Source organism: Xiphophorus hellerii, chromosome 21, assembly GCF_003331165.1.
Source record: "Xiphophorus hellerii strain 12219 chromosome 21, Xiphophorus_hellerii-4.1, whole genome shotgun sequence".
In the NCBI taxonomy this organism is placed as follows: Eukaryota; Metazoa; Chordata; class Actinopteri; order Cyprinodontiformes; family Poeciliidae; genus Xiphophorus; species Xiphophorus hellerii.
The window spans coordinates 25,279,391-25,295,912 of NC_045692.1; the positions used below are offsets into that span (position 1 = coordinate 25,279,391).

The following is a 16,522-nucleotide window of genomic DNA, read 5'->3' on the forward strand; positions in this document are numbered from 1 at the left end:
AATAGGTAGGGCATGCAAATATCGGCAGGCTCAAATTCGATATTGCCAAAAAATGCATCCCCCTCCTAGCTTGAAAAAATAAAGAGTCAAGAGGGATTTTACCTTTTCTACATAATCAGAGATGTTCTATGAATTACTGGTATGGGTTTTATATCGATAGGATAATATTTGAAGAACATGGAGAGGCCATGCATATTTTGGCAGGCTAATAATAGGCTTTGCTGTACATGCATCCCCTGCTTACATGGAGAAATAAAGAGTCAAGAGTGAAATTACTTTTTCTATACAATCACACTTGTTTTATGAACTGCTGGTATACATTTTGTATCAGTAGAATTATATTTGTGGAAAATATATAAGGCCTACATATATTGGCAAGGTAATAATTTGCTATGCCAGAAAATGCATCCCTCTGCTAACTTGAAGAAATGAAGAGTTAAGAGGGACTTCACCTTTTCTACGTAATGACACTTATTCTCTGTGCAACTGCTATACGTTTCATATCAACAATAGACAGGAGATACAAATATTGGCAGGCTCAGTCATTAAAATGCATCCCCTCTACATTAATATGCTAGACAGTTAAGCATGATATAAAATGTTCTACATAATGGGCCTCTGTTTTGTAATACTTTAAGCTAATATGATGTTAAAAGAAAAATCGGGAAATTTCAAACCAAATGCGGAGAGCATTTTCTTCAGACACGGACTGAAAAACGTTCGACTCATTTGTCTCAATAAATGTGTAAAAACCGTATTTATTTCAATTAATCTGCGATATAAAACCCACCGTTTTAAGGCTGACATGTTTAAGAAACGTGATATTGTTACGAATATCTTTAAAAGTTTCGTCTTCGGTCATATTTCAGTCCGTTTCCTCATTAAAATGCGAGAGTTTAGAAAGATGCGCGCTCCCGCGACAGGGGATGCAATTCTCGGCAGGCATGCATTTCTGGGCATAACACCGGTGGTAGTCTAGAATGTTCCGGAAACCCGGTAAAACCTCAGCAAAGCTCAGCAAAGCACGATTAAGTTGGGCTTTAAGCTGACAGTCGGGCTAAATTCAACTCTCATCCTCACCGGATGCTGTTAGGAGTTTCCACAACTTACTAATAAACACTTGGGGAGAAAAAACACTTCAGTGGAGCTTTCCCGACGGATTCCTTAAGTTTTACCTATCTAGTGATGTGACTAGGAGACGTGAAGTGGTTACACCAGACCAGGCTGATAAAAATACTTACTTTCCTGTTTGCGTTGTCATTCAGTCCGGAATCCTCCAACTAAGGTGTAACAGTCCAGCTGAACCGACCGACCAGCCAACAGGTCTGTGGGCGCCAAGGTGTTCGTCTAAGGTCACGTGTCAGGAAATGGATACGTCAGAGGAAGTGGAGGGAAAACGTGTGAATTTAGGAATAACTGGAACAAAACAGGAGTTTGGATGTACTTTGGAAAAATTATATATAAATGATGTTGGAAGTTTCATAAGAATAAAAAAGACCATATCTTCTGAGAACATAGTTATTAGGGGAGAAAACAATCACCAACCTTCATTTATAGATCACTTTACACAGACATGGAGACCAAAGTTCTTCACAGGGTTATACAATAAAATACAACTGATAAATCACAAACATGTTCAGCAAATCAGATATGAGACATGGAAAATAAACAATAAAACAAAGGACTCATTTTTTGTATATAATTCACTGAGGAGCAGATATTCTGGGAGTTTAATTAAATGATATATGGTTGGACTTTAAATTAGACATTTATATGTCCTTTATAAGTCTTTGTTTTTTCCCCATGATTTACACATTAACAAATAATTTACTAAGTTTATCTGCTTCTTTTTCTCACTAAGATCTCTAGTTCAAATCGTCTATGTTCCACTGAGATATTCCAAAGCATCCTGACAACCAGTAACATCAATCAATCAATCAATCAATCAATCATTTTTTATTTAAAAAGCACCTTTCATACTCAAAGCAGCTCAAAGTGCTACACAGATTAATAAAAACAAACACACAAACAAACACAAACAAACAACTAATCACTCCAATTCCACATGGAAAAACACACAGCTGCATGGAAAATGCACAGACTAAGAAGAAATGATTCAGTTTAGGAAATACAATCAAAAAGATGGGTCTTGAGCCTCACATGACATCCAAATTTTAGAAAGCTCTGCTAATGATCCAGTCCATCGGTTAGAGATACAATGGAGACCAATGGACGTCCCAGTATCACAGCTGTTGGACTTTAATGAATAGGTGGAGCTACTGAACTGGACTCTGAAAGGATGGACACTAGAAAGACCTCTAAAGCTATTCCATGTTGTAGAGCATGATGACAAACTTTAATAAAAAGCAAAAGCTAAAAAATGCACACAAAGATTCAGTCAGATCTGGTATACATTCTGATTACTCACACCTTAAACTGCAAAACAAACTCCTAAAACAAAGACTTCTACTTTCTAGACTTTGTTCTAGAAACACACTACATCAATGTGCAAGAGTGACACAAAACCAAGGTAGTTTCAGGGCTCAGGAGTTACAGACAGAATCTAATGATGGTTGATATTCATATTAGTTTATTCATCTCATCCTTCTGGATCCTGTACAGTTTTTATGTGTTTTTGATTATGTTTATTCTTTAATAAAAATAACATTAAGTAAAAATTGTAGAAAATATAAGATATTGAGGAGCCTTGATATTTAAAATCCTAACTGCTATAAAGGAGTCAGGAAGCCAGCCTTCTCAGATGGAACCATGAAGATTTTCCTGTGCAGCAACAGAAACATCAGAGCTCATGGCAGGATGGGGACATTATGGACCGGACATGTCTCCATCAGAGAAACACAAACTGGGAGAGGAGTCACTGCATAGGGCCTTAGTGGTATTGATCTGCTGCCTCTTTAAGACCTGCTGCAGTTTCCTGGTGTCTGCTGTGATCTTGGCCTTGACCTCCAGGTTTCTGCTCTGAGATGGGGACATCGCCTGCAGAGACAGGAAGTGGATGTCAAGAGAAAACCTGACACCTAAGGTTGCTCCATTATCTGGACATCTGTTTCCATCACATTAAAGCTGACTAGTGAAGACATGAAGAGCAGACCTGATCCAATTTCTGAACTGAAGCATCTCTGGTTCTGGATGAAACCTGGATGCAGCAGGAGAACCACCTTCACCTGGACACAAAGAATCCAACCAGGATTTGTTGATCATCTGTCATGTTGATGTTTGTCAGAAATATCATCATGACTTTGAGAAGAAACCAGGCAGAAGTTCAGATCCAAATATTTCCCTTTAGAACATCCAAGGTCTCTGCTTTCATCTGGAGGAGATCACAGACCTCTCCTGGAGATCTGAGCTGAACTGCTGGATGAACAGACAGATGTGTGCAGCTGTTTTTACCCCACAGAGAGTTTCCTAGGTCTTCTATGTGAGTGGAGAAAGAAAACAGATCTGAGTCAATCTTCAGCTTCATCTCCTTTCAGGTTGGCCTCTTTCATTGTAAAAGCCCAGAAATACTCTGAAAATCAGACTTTGCTCGCTCAGTGGCTACAGTTAGGAACCTGCATCACCAGATGATGCTATATTCCACCTAATAAATCTTTAATTGAACACTGAGGTCACCCTATAGTTTGCTCTGCCAAACTCCTCAGATAAATTCCAGACAAAATATTGTTCATATTAAAAATGGACAAAACAAAAATGATTAAATATTAAAAATACAGCTTTTTCTGAGCAGAGTGAGAATCAATGGGATGCCTCAAAATATTGATGAAATTTAACTGAGAAGAAAATAAGAAAAAAAAACCTAATTTATGAATCTTTTAATGGTTTAAAATGAATCTGAATATTAAATTTGAACATGTCTGGATTCCTATCAAATCCAGACATGGATTCAAGCTGCAGCTTGAATATCAGATGAAGATGTTGATTCACTAATTGAACATTTCAATTTTAGACTTGGAATGAAAGAAACTAACTTCATGAAGACAGCTGACCTTAGCAGAGCAAAGTTTAACGATGAGCCATCGATCCAACAGAACCGTTCTGCAGGAAAAACAGGGAAAATCCTCCAAATGAGAAGATTTTATCATCTGACTCACTGAGGTGTTTGCAGCAGCAGATAAAATGACAATATCTTATGAAACATTTGCAGAAAACATCTAAAATATGAGAAAAAGACCATCCAAAATCTGCATCAACATGGAAAATTTTCAGTTGAGCTTTATTTCATGTTTCTTGGTTACAGGATGAAAATTAACCAGTGAGAAAAACAAAACTTTCCAGTTGAATAAAGTTCAGATTAAAAATTAAAAAGTCTCTAAATGCAGTTGAGTTTCAATTTCATCTTCATTGATAAAAAACCCCAACAATATCAGACATTAAATGACAGACAGGAGGAAATAAACAGGATGGAAATCATTCAGGTCAAAGGTCATCATGATCCAGTCAGAGTCGCTTTAGACTCAAACTGCTGCAGCTTCTGAGGATCAGCAGGAAAACAGAAACAATTCTCTACTTTACAAAGATGGTGTCCTCCACCTGCAGAGAGAAGAAAGATGCAGAGATCAGATCAGTGAGTTTCCAGATTCTCTCCAGCAGCAGTCAGTGACGCAGCACATCCAGTAGAAAGAGCAGCAGGGCCTTCAGTCCTGTTCAGAGCAGCTTCCTTTCAGCTCTCATCTTAAAGTGTTGCAGTGAACACACTGAGCTCCAAGCTCACACACCTACACACACTTTCAGCATCCAGTCTGCTTCCTCTGCAGGTTCCACTCAAGTCCACAGTGGAAACAAACTGCTGAGATTCCTGAAGGCTTCACTGCTGCTGCAACACTGGAGGATGGATTTGCTGCTGCTGCATTCAGACACAAACTGCTGCTGATCAACATCTCATCTGCTGCTGGAACATCAGCTGACTGACCAACATGGAGGCTGTCCCTGAACACATCTGGATGAGACTGAGGACAGGAGGACACATGTCCAGATGTGAGGAGTGGACTTGAGCAGAAAGAGCAGCTGCTGACTAAATGAATGATGGTTTGTGAAATCAGAGCCAGTGGTTTCCAGGCTGCAGTCAGACTGATCTCAGAACTGTGACCAACATCAACCTGATCACTTGTTTTGACACTTTTCTGCCAAGTATGGCATTGTTGCCAGTATTTCTGTTTGTGGGGGCAAAAAGGTTTCTCCTGTTTTCATTATTCTTTTTGAAAAGTGAGGACATTTTAGATGAACAAAAAAGAAAATATTGTGTTTAATGCATTTTTGTGCTAAAGTGTTAGCAGCTGGTGTAGACTTTTTGTACTGTTGTATTTCCCCATGTCCTTAAATCATTTGGTGGTCTCAGTGAGTTACAAGGACCCGTGTGAGCACTCAAAAAACAATACAACAAACTGAGCAAGTTGAGCAAGAGTTGACCATGAGTATCAATATCAGAGTATCAACTCTGGTACCTTTTATGTCAGGTACCAGAGTTGAGTGCTTTGTCCACCACTGCTGCTGAAACAGCTGGACTCGCTTCACTCACACACTAACCTTAGAGTCTTTACAAGATCCTGAAGCTGCTGAACATCTGGCTCCTTCAGGTTGTTTCCTCTTAGGTCAAGTTCAGTCAGATGGGAGGGGTTGGATTTCAAAGCAGAGGCCAAAGAAGCACAACTACTTTTAGACAATTTGCAGCTCTCTAGTCTGAGAAAAGAATAAAAGATGTGAGCTGAAGCCAACAGGATGCAGGTTAACCAGTCCAACAGAACCAGTTAAAGAGTCTCATGAATATTAATGCCAACATGCTGCTGCTTCAATAAAGACTTGCTGACTTCAGCTCTTAAACTCTTAAACTCGGCTTCACCAGTCAGGATGAATTTTGGAGAAAACAGGGACAAATGCAGATTCCTGCAGATAAGCTGGTACTGTAATATGTATTTTTGAACATGAATTATTCCAGAGCTTTATGAAAGAAGCATCATTCAGTGATTATATATTTGTTCATGTGACTCCCAATTTACACTACTAGTGTCTACTATGGGATGGACTCCACACTAATTGCGCACCCATTTGTGATAAGTGTGCATGATAATGGATGGATCAATGGCTGGATGGTATATTAATGCATAAATGAAGTCAATACTTATCACATATGCATACATTCATAATACAAACAAAACATGGATTTTATTTTGGAACCTATTAAGTCATGTCTTCTCACTCAAGTCATAGTACAACAAGGCAGAAGAGAGGCTAATGCTAGTGCAATCACAGGTGGACACCAATTTGCTATTTACTCATTCTGCCTGCCATGTGAGTATGCATATACCAGTAGGTATATATTTGAGTTGTAGATGTCTTATTTTCAGCAAATTTTCATCTTAAGTTTGAAAATTTGCTGGAAATATTGCTGGGAAGAGGAATTTCTTCCATAACCAGGTCTAAATTCACTGGATTCTAGGAAGTTCTGGATAATACCTGCAGCCCCACACTGACATTCAACTCATTGTTTCAGGTTTCCTGGTTATTTTATAAATCATGGAGAAAGTGTAATAAAGAAAGAAACAGTAATTGGACCTGAGTGTGGCTCAGTACAATATCAACCATATGTCTGCCTATGGTTGATAGGCAACAGACTGTTGCCTATCAACAGACATTTTAAATAAAAATCACTAAACTAAAACATCATGGGTTACTTCAGCATCTGTAGTTTGCATTCAGGATTCTGTAGAAAACGACAGAGCTCCTTCACTCCATCATCTTTCAGGTTGTTCTGTCTCAGGTCCAGTTCTGTCAGATGGGACGGGTTGGACTTCAGAGCTGAGACCAGAGAAGAGCAGCTGTTCTCTGACAAACTGCAGCTCATCAATCTGAATAAAGAGAAAAAGTAAATTGAGGTCAGCATGATATGTGTTAAAATGGAAATAAACAAATAAATTACAAAAATGTAGATAGACTTAAAACATGCAGAAATAAAACATATGACTGGGGTATTGTGGTACTTTAAAAATGACTTTAATACCCAAACTCTGACAAAGCTGTTCATTAATTTATATACTTTTCTTTAACAGAAAATACTGGTACATCAGTTTTTCTGTTTATGGCAATGAGCCAGATTCTGCTGACGGTTTCTTCCTTTTAAGGGGAGTTTTACTCTCTACTTGCTGCAAGTCATTATCTATGTTTCCATCCTATTATGATGTGAATTTTAAGTAAATTATTGAAATCTCTCAAAAAATAAAATGCAATTTAGGCATGTTTTCATCTGGTTTGACGCGACTCCAGATATATCGATTGATTAAATAGATCTGGAGACTGAATCCACACTCCATAGCAGCACTGGAGGCTGGAGCTAATTTTGTTTGATTTTTGACATTTAAAGAAAAAAAAAAAAAAAAGATGTACAATGTAAAAATTGTCACTTCTAGTAAGACAAACCCACCAGTGGATGAGAGCGCCCAACTCAGAGGTTGTGTTAGACTTTTTTGCTGCCCATCAATTTGAAAAATCAATCCATTTTTTATCCATTGCTTTTTAAAATGAAAATGATTCAATTCAACTTAATTTTCATTAAGTAATATTTAACAAGCGGAATAGAGAATCCACATGCCACTACCCTTCACGCTGATACATGTAACTCGCACGTAAATTATGGACATGGGTTACCCATTTGTGTGTAATTAATTGGCTCAGTGTTTTTATATTGAGATGGGGACTGAATCCACACTCTGTAGCAGCACTGGAGGCTGGAATTACAAGCTGTAGCTAAAGTTTTTAAATTAGGGAACATTTCTCAATGTGAACAGAAATCGACAAGACACCGAGTGAGAGAGGATGCATTCATTCTCCATCAGATTTACTGCAAAGCCTCCTTAACTCTTCAATGTACTGTACTACTCCCAGATAGTGAGATGCATTTTGTTCATGTTTCAGTTCAGAGATGATACTCAAATGGCATGCTTTGTTATTATTGCATGATTTAGTTGCCTCCGTGATATACTATGTGTGTAAAGGTGAAAATCTCTGTGCATTTGCACAAATTTGTCAGGTGTGTGAATTTTAATCCATCATGATGCTGGAATAATGGTGAGGATATTTAAGATCTTCAGTCATTTCGCTATGTGGTTATGTATTTTATTTCCAGGTGCACTATAAATGACTTCTATGAAGTAGAGCTGAACAATATTTGGAAAATATGTCTATATGAGAAGCAGACAGGACACACTGAACTCTGGAGAGTGAAATTTTTGTTTCAGGTTCCCAGCAACATCTACACAGCTCCCAGATCTGTCATGATTCATCTAGACCAGTGTTTTCCAACCCTAGTCCTCAAGGCATCCTGTCCTACATGTATTACAGGTTTCCTGCTTAAATGGGCCTTATTCAACTGACTGCAGTTCAAACGTCTGTTAATCAGCTGGACTGAAGCAAGAAAATACCTAAAACATGCCAGGCAGTGAGCCTTGAGGACCAGGGTTGGGAAACACTGATCTAGACCACAGTTGTCAAACTCTAGTCCTAGAGAGCCACTGCCCTATAACTTCTAGATGTGCCTCTGCTGCACCACATCTGAATTGAATAATTAGGTCATTAAGGGTCTGGAGAATTTATCTGCACAAGAAGGGGGTAACTAAGCCATTTCAATTCAGTGTTTTGTACCTGTGGCACATCTAAAAACTGCAGGACATGGAATTTGACACTCCTGATCTAGTCCTTTCTGACCATCTTTCTTCTAGTTATATATAATTCTGTCTGTCATTTAGCAGGATCTATACTGTTATTTTGGTAACCACTTAAAATATACATGTCTGCAATTCAAACAAAACTTTCTCATCATATCAAAAGTCAAATAAACTGTGGTATCTTACTTCAATCTCTGTAGCTTACAGAAGGGAGTTTGAAGAAAACCACAGACTTTCTTCACTCCTGCATCTTTCAGGTCTTTGTTGTAACTCAAGTCAAGTTCTATCAAAGGTGAAGAGTTGGATTTCAGAGATGAGACCAGAAAACCACAGCCAAACTCTGACAAACCGCAGTCTCTCAATCTGCAAAAAGAAAAAAAAAACATGAGTTGAAACTAACAGGATGCAGGTTAAAACCAAACTATGAACAAATAAAGAGTAGAAAATTAATTTAACTGAAACCAAAAAAAATCTGAAATGAGATGTACTGATTGTCATGAATGAGGCATACGCAGGGGACCCAGAGGACCCAGATAGTGAGAAATTATGAATGTAATGATGAATCTGTACAATAATCCAGGCAGAAGGATATTAGCTCAAAACTGGTAACAACTAGTAACAATCATATTGACAGCAGACTTAACAGCAAGCAAGACAAAGACTCAACAAGGAACACAGGTGGGTTTAAATACATAGGGAGACAATCAGGGGAAACAAGGAACAGGTGTAATCAATCAAGGGGTAGACAGGACAACACAGATACTCAATTGACACAGTAACCAAAATAAACACAGACAAAAACAAATCCTCGAACAGATTTTAATGTTTGATCCAGTAACACGGATTTAAATATTTGAAACAAAACCAAAACATCTTATTATGATGTATTATTAGAATATCTGGGTATGAAGAACTTGACAGCACTAGGCTTGGTCCTGAACAGTTTCTGCTGACTGAAGAAGTTTACTTCACTCCACGAGTGTCTAGAAGCACAAATTAACCAACTGCTGAAGAATGGGACCCACCCTGAATGGCTGAGTGAGAGCAACAGTCTTGATCATAAAAGACCCCCAGAAAGGAACATCCAACTATCAACCAATAACTTGTCTCTCCCCAATATGAAAGCTGCTGTCAGGCATCATAGCAGCTAAAATAAGCAGGCATATGAATCAATATATGACAGAGGCAGAGAAAGACATCAATAAAAGTACCAGAAGAACCAAACACCAGATACTGCTGTAGAATATAAACATTTAGTGGTACAACAACTCAAAGCTTAGAGCGATTGTACTGTTGGTAGTGTCATTTTCATAAAGATTAAATAAATTATGAAAAAGTTAGCAAGTATTTATTTATTTGACCAGGTTGAATGCCATGACAAGATGAACCAGCACTTCCTGAAATCCTTATGCATTGCTATGGCAGGCCCCAATAACAAACTTCTCTGAGTACCAAAAACTACAGCACACCTGTCCTGAATGAACTAAGCACATACAGTATATGATTGAATGGTTGAAATAGTACAATGTATCAAGGAAGAAGTTACAGACAAAAATATTCAGAAGCAACTCGACGAATCAAGAATAAACATTTGGACAATAGGGCTGAATCAGCTTTTACGTAATCAAGACATTTGGACTCACCGAGCCTTTTTGCAGTTTCCCAAAGCTGGAATCAGTCTCAGTCGCCCATTCTCTGTTGTGTTGTATTTCTTCAGGTCAAATTCATCCAGAACCTCCTCGGACATCTGCAGCATGTAGGCCAAAGCTGAACATTCAGTCTCTGAAAGCTTCTTCTTTGATTTGTTCTCTGATTTCAGGAACTGCTGGATCGCCGAATAAACTGAGAGATCTTTCATCTCCATCAGACAGTGGAAGATGTTGATGCATCTTTCAGGAGAGATTTTATCAGTCTTAATCTCTTTCAGGTTGTTGATGATTCTCTGGATGGTTTCTGGACTGTTCTCTGTCTGACCCAGCAGGCCTCCTAACATTCTCTGGTTGGATCCCACACAAAGGCCATGAAGGAAACGAACAAACAGGTCCAGGTGGCCATTTTTGCTGTTGAGAGATTTCGTCATTACTTTATTCATGAAGTGCTGTAGACGTGTTTCACAGTTTTCTTTCTGCAGCAAGTTCTTTTTCACCTTTATTTTCAAATTGGTAATGTGTTTCTTCAAGAACTTCTTCAGTACCTCTGTATTCCTGGTGGAGAAACAGTGGAACATGTAGACTGCAGCCAGAAACTCCTGGATGCTCAGGTGAACAAAGCAGTAGACTGGTTTCTGGAAGATCACACTCTCTCTTTTGAATATCTCTGTACAAACTCCTGAGTAAACTGAGGCCTCTGTGACATCCAGACCACACTGCTCCATGTCTTCTTGGTAGAACATGATGTTTCCTTTCTCCAGATGTTCAAACGCCAGCCTCCCCAGCTTCAGAAGAACTTCGTTGTCAGCTTCCATCAGCTCCTGTGGACTTGTCTCATGTCCTCCATGGTACTTGTTCTTCTTCCTCTTTGTCTGGACCAGCAGGAAATGTGAGTACATGTCAGTCATGGTCTTGGGCAGCTCTCCTCTCTGCTCTGAGGTCAACATGTTCTCCAGAACTGTAGCAGTGATCCAGCAGAAGACTGGGATTCCACACATGATGTGGAGGCTCCTGGAGGTCTTAATGTGGGAGATGATTCTGCTGGACAGCTCTTCATCACTGAACCTCTTCCTGAAGTACTCCTCCTTCTGGGCGTCAGTGAAGCCTCGTACTTCTGTCACCCTGGCAACAAATGAAGGAGGGATCTGATTGGCTGCTGCAGGTCTGGTAGTTATCCAGATGAGAGCCGAGGGAAGCAGGTTCCCCTTGATGAGGTTTGTCAGCAGAACGTTGACTGATGACTTCTGTGTAACGTCAGAAACCAGCTGACTGTTGTTGAAGTCCAGTGAAAGTCTGCTTTCATCCAGGCCATCAAAGATGAAGAGAAGTTTGCAGACAGCCAGTTGCTCTGCTGGGAGCTTCTGGAGTGTTGGATGGAAAACATGGAGCAGCGTGAGAAGACTGTGCTGCTCATCTCTGATCAAGTTCAGCTCCCTGAACGAAAGCAGAACCAACACACTGACATCTTGGTTCTCCAAGCCCTCTGCCCAGTCCAGAGTGAACTTCTGAACTGAGAAGGTTTTTCCAACACCAGCGACGCCATTGGTCAGAACCACTCTGATGGCTCCTTGTTGGTCAGGGAAGGATTTAAAGATGTCATGGCACCTGATTGGAGAGTCATGTAGGTTCTGGATCTTGGAAGCTGTCTCCAGCTGCTTCACCTCATGTAGGGTATTAACCTCTTCACTCTGTCCCTCTGTGATGTAGAGATCAGTGTAGATCCTGTTGAGGAGGGTTCTACTTCCTGTTTCATCACTTCCTTCAGTCACGCATTCACATCTCTGCTTCAGACTGATCTTATGATCCTCTAGAACCTGCTGCAGAACAACATATGCTGAAACAAAGAAAAAACAAGTAAAAAAAAACATCTGAAAAAGAATTTGATCCATCATCACAAACATATATTGTTCTATTATCAAACATCACATTAGTGAAACCTGACAGAAAGATGTCCATCAAATGCAGCATCTTTAAGCAACATGAATTCTTCTGCATCATGTCACCATTTCCTCAATTTACTTTTTTATCTGACCTTCTAACATAAACAGCAGCTGCAGAAAAGATAGAGGAAGACAAATATTTTCTCCCACTATTTTTCAGCCTTAATGAAGGAAATCTGTAAAAAAAAAAAAAAAAAAAAAAAAGCTCTAATCTGCCAGAGAAACAGCTCATTGTATCTGGCACTGTTATCATTTAAAATTGTATTTCACAGTCAGAGACTGGATTGGATGTTTTTAAAGAACAATTACAGATTGGAAATGACATGGGACTGATTTGGTCTTTAAAAATATTTCCTCTTTGGTCACTAGATGGTGCCGTAGACTCAAGTATCAAGGGGCAACAGGTAGTAGGCAGGTATTGAACTCAGAAGCGAATACAAGTTTTTGAGCACTGTGTAGTCACTGGTGTGTACTTTTGGAGTTACTGATTCTGTGCACTATTCATCTAGTCAGAGTTAAATAATGTGGTGAATTTGCATCTATAAAGATCCCTGGGACTGACTTTTACACACCTTAGTAGGTACAATGTTAGCCACCTAGCAAGTCACTAGTGCACTACGAGGCTGCCTAGTTCATGCATCAAAATGACCATCAGATTTAATAACATGTTCAGTTTTAATGCAACTTGCACAAAAAGCTCAGAACAGAGCCACTTTAAATCAAAACCATTTACACCAGCTGGAAATACAGAGATTTAGTTTAATTAATTGGTCAGAGGAAGATTTATAAAAACATGAATTTTCAAATCCCAACTAAAGACATTGAATTGGTTCAACAGACGACAGAAGGAAGCTCTGATTGGAGGTGTTCAGGCTCACCTGGAGCACAGCTGCTCTGATTGGCTGTCAGCAGTCCAGCTCCTGTTCTGGGCCTTTCTTCACACTGGGGGCAGGAGGAGGGTCCAGACTGGTCCCAGTAGAACCTGATGCACTGTCTGCAGAACCAGTGTCCACAGCTGGTAGAGACCGGATCCATCAGAACCTTCTGACATAAAGCACAGCAGGACGGCTGCTCCTCCTCACCAACGCTGCTCCTCTTCCTCCCTCTGTGAAGACATTTCTTCATCACTGAAATAGTTCACTAACAACAAGCTGGAGATGTCCTGGTACCAGAACCTGAGTCAGAACAGAACCTCAGAACATTGATGATCTCTGGTTTGAAATATTTCATTCTATATTTGGTGTTATGATTGATCTTTCTTTGGTTGTATTTATCCATCTGAAATCTTTATTCTGTCTGAGTCAGAGCAGAAAACTGTTTCCATCAGAGGCTCAAAGACAAAAATCTGATTCTAATCTAGATTCCAGTGTAGAAACATGGATCATTCTTTAATGGTGAAACACCAGTAAACAGGATTCAGATCCAGTTTGCATTAATCTAAGAACTTTATAAAGAGCCTTGTACTGTGACAGAGCATTATTTGGACAGGATAGCAGAGTGCAGGAATAACTAGTAGTGTCTCTTTCAGAGCTGCGTGCTGAGGAACGATGAGAATAATTTATCTTTGTGAACAAATAATTATGTGCTGTGTTTACATCCCAACACGCTGCCCAGCTAGTTGAGATGCTTTTGATCAGTTTATGTCTGTGTTCCTGGTTGGTTAGTGGTTAACAAACCAGCACTAACCTCATCATGCAGGTTCAGCTCAGTGAGGAGCTTTCACACTCTCCTCTTAGTTACGCTTCACACTGGTTTTATATTATTTTATTATTATTTTTAGTATAATTTTTCCGGTTACATGATGTATCAAACCATACTAAATGTTTGTCCACTATGTCAGCCAGAATTAATGCGCGGCCGCGCCGAGATCTGAAGAACTCGTACCATAAACTGGAGAAACCAGAACAACTACTGAGTTTTAAAAATTCAACAGACACTAAATGTTAGAGCTACTAAAGCCACATTAGAAATAATAATTAAATCTCCTGTTTGTTGTGCATCTCTGCGCTTTGCAGCAGATTTAACTCATCATGTAGGGCCGGTCCAAGGCTGTATGAGGCCTGGAGCAGAATCTGACTTAGGGGCCCCTCTCCAACCTAAAAAACAATAAGTTTACTAATTTGTCTTTGTGAACAAACAAAGTTAAAACTCAAAGATTAAACTCACAGCATCAGATTGTTGCTATGGTAACAAAACAATCCAACTATGAATATTGTTCTTTGAACATTTACAAAGTAAACTTGTCAGCTCCTTGAAATCTTACATTTAAATGTTAAACAATTTAAAATATTTCAATCTATCTATGCTGAAACCATTAAATCAAATTTAGCAGCATTGATAATCTCAATAAACAAATGTTACATTTATGTATCTGTGTTAAAATATTAGCATTGATGGGCCCTGAATCCCCTGGGGGCCTCATGGAGCCGCTGACTTAATTTGGATTAAACAGAAGTGCAAATAATTGATATTCATTTTAATTGTATTTTTTGATTTGTTGTTTTTAAGACTAGTTGTGGGTTTAAATATTGTTTCACTGGTGAAGTTTTCCAGTAAGATTTAATTACCCAGTAATATTTTTACTTTTCCTGTAAACTTAACATCTTTTACTACGAAAACACGGTGGACCGCCTCCGGGCCCCGACCACTGGGCCCCGACCTCTGGGCCCCGACCGCTGGGCCCCGACCGCTGGGCCCCGACCACTGGGCCCCGACCTCTGGGCCCCGACCGCTAGGCCCCGACCGCTGGGCCCCGACCGCTGGGCCCCGACCTCTGGGCCCGGACCGCTGGGCCCCGACCGCTGGGCCCCGACCGCTGGGCCCCGACCGCTGGGCCCCGACCTCTGGGCCCTGACCTCTGGGCTGAGCAGGTTTTCTGGATGAATCCCTGCTATAATTAGTTTTTAAGTTAGTTTTACATTTTTAGCTAATTTTAGTTTTTACAAAACTTTTTTCACCCTGCATAGATTATGTTACTGTAGATAAACATTGCTAACGCTAGCCCAGGTGCTATCATTGTTTATTTTTTAGCTAGTTTTAGTTTTTTAACTAATTTTAGCTTTTACATGAATTTTTTTTCTTTCTGTATGGATTATTTTACTGTAGATCAACATGCTTGTTCTAGCCTAGAAGCTATAACTCATAGATTTTTAGCTAATTTTAGTTTTTACATGGTTTTTCAGTCTCTATAGAATATGTTACTGTAACCCAACAAAGTGATAGCCTAGATGCTACCTTTAGTATTTTTACTAGTTTTAACCCTAAACTGCTGTGACCCTGCAGTTTAGCTGTGTAAACATTGTTCTGCACCAATTTCTAAAACTCTCTGGGTGGAATTTTGTTCTAAAGTATTTACTCTTTAACATATTTTAGGTTGTAATAAGTTAATATCAGATAAATCTGTGTGGAATCGCAGGAATCAGTTAGAAACTGGTTTCTTACTCTGGGTCTGATGGTTCTGGTTCAGTACTGAAGACTGGAGGATCTTTTCTGGACCGGTCACTCCTCATAGAAGGACAGATGGATCCTGGAGGTTCTGCTCTCAGTCTGAGGTTCTGATCTCTGAAACACAAACATGTTATTCAGATCACATCAATTACTGAGAAACTTTGTGACAAAAAGACTGAAGAAGATCAGAACACAAACTGCTGCAGAGAAGCAGAAGGTTTAAAGTTCTGGGTCGTCATCCTACCTGGACCCAGTCTTCCCAGTATAAACTGGACCCAGTGTTCCCAGTAAAGAATTTTCCCTCTTTCAGTGGGTTTAGAGACAATTTCTGAATTGTTGCTCTTTAAAGTTTTGGTTTTTGTTTTCGTCCATCATTGATTCACTCAGAGTTTCATTCAAAATCTACATATTAACTGAATTTCTGTATTTAGCTTTAAGTTTACATATAAATTAATGATGCTTTATTTATTTACTGAAGATAAACAAGTTAATATTAAATAAATCTGTGTGGAGTCACATGAATCAGTTAGAAACTGGTTTCTTACTCTGGGTCTGATGGTTCTGGTTCATTACTGAAGACTGGAGGATCTTTTCTGGACCGGTCACTCCTCATAGAGGGACAGACGGATCCTGGAGGTTCTGCTCTGTCCTCCTTTAGGTCCAAATCTTCCATCTTTTGGACCTCAGTAAGTCTGAAAGAGAAACCAGTACCAGTCAGTTCCCAGTGATCCAGTAAGCAGAAAGTTGATTCCCATCATGTGTTCAGAGGATCAGAGGAACCTGATCCAGCAGGTAACATCTGGGTCTGAAT

At 39.5% G+C, this 16,522-nt stretch overlaps 1 protein-coding gene across 9 annotated transcripts in view; it reads right to left on the minus strand.

Annotated features, from left to right (window-relative positions):
- The window catches only part of LOC116712074 (NACHT, LRR and PYD domains-containing protein 3-like), a 1,065,068-nt gene that overhangs the window by 494,835 nt on the left and 553,711 nt on the right, over positions 1–16,522 (minus strand). The window contains exons 3-11 of one of the 9 annotated variants that reach the window (XR_004337419.1): positions 16,257–16,403; positions 15,706–15,825; positions 13,143–13,369; positions 10,319–12,158; positions 8,862–9,038; positions 6,690–6,863; positions 5,545–5,697; positions 3,113–4,551; positions 2,602–2,997 (exon numbers count right to left, since the gene is read on the minus strand). The exons of 7 other annotated variants lie outside the window; for them this stretch is intronic. The gene's annotated coding sequence lies outside the window, so the exon portion shown is untranslated. Of the gene's footprint in view, positions 1–2,601; positions 2,998–3,112; positions 4,552–5,544; positions 5,698–6,689; positions 6,864–8,861; positions 9,039–10,318; positions 12,159–13,142; positions 13,370–15,705; positions 15,826–16,256; positions 16,404–16,522 lie in introns of those variants that run through there. One more of the 9 variants, XR_004337421.1, reaches the window with a different exon arrangement.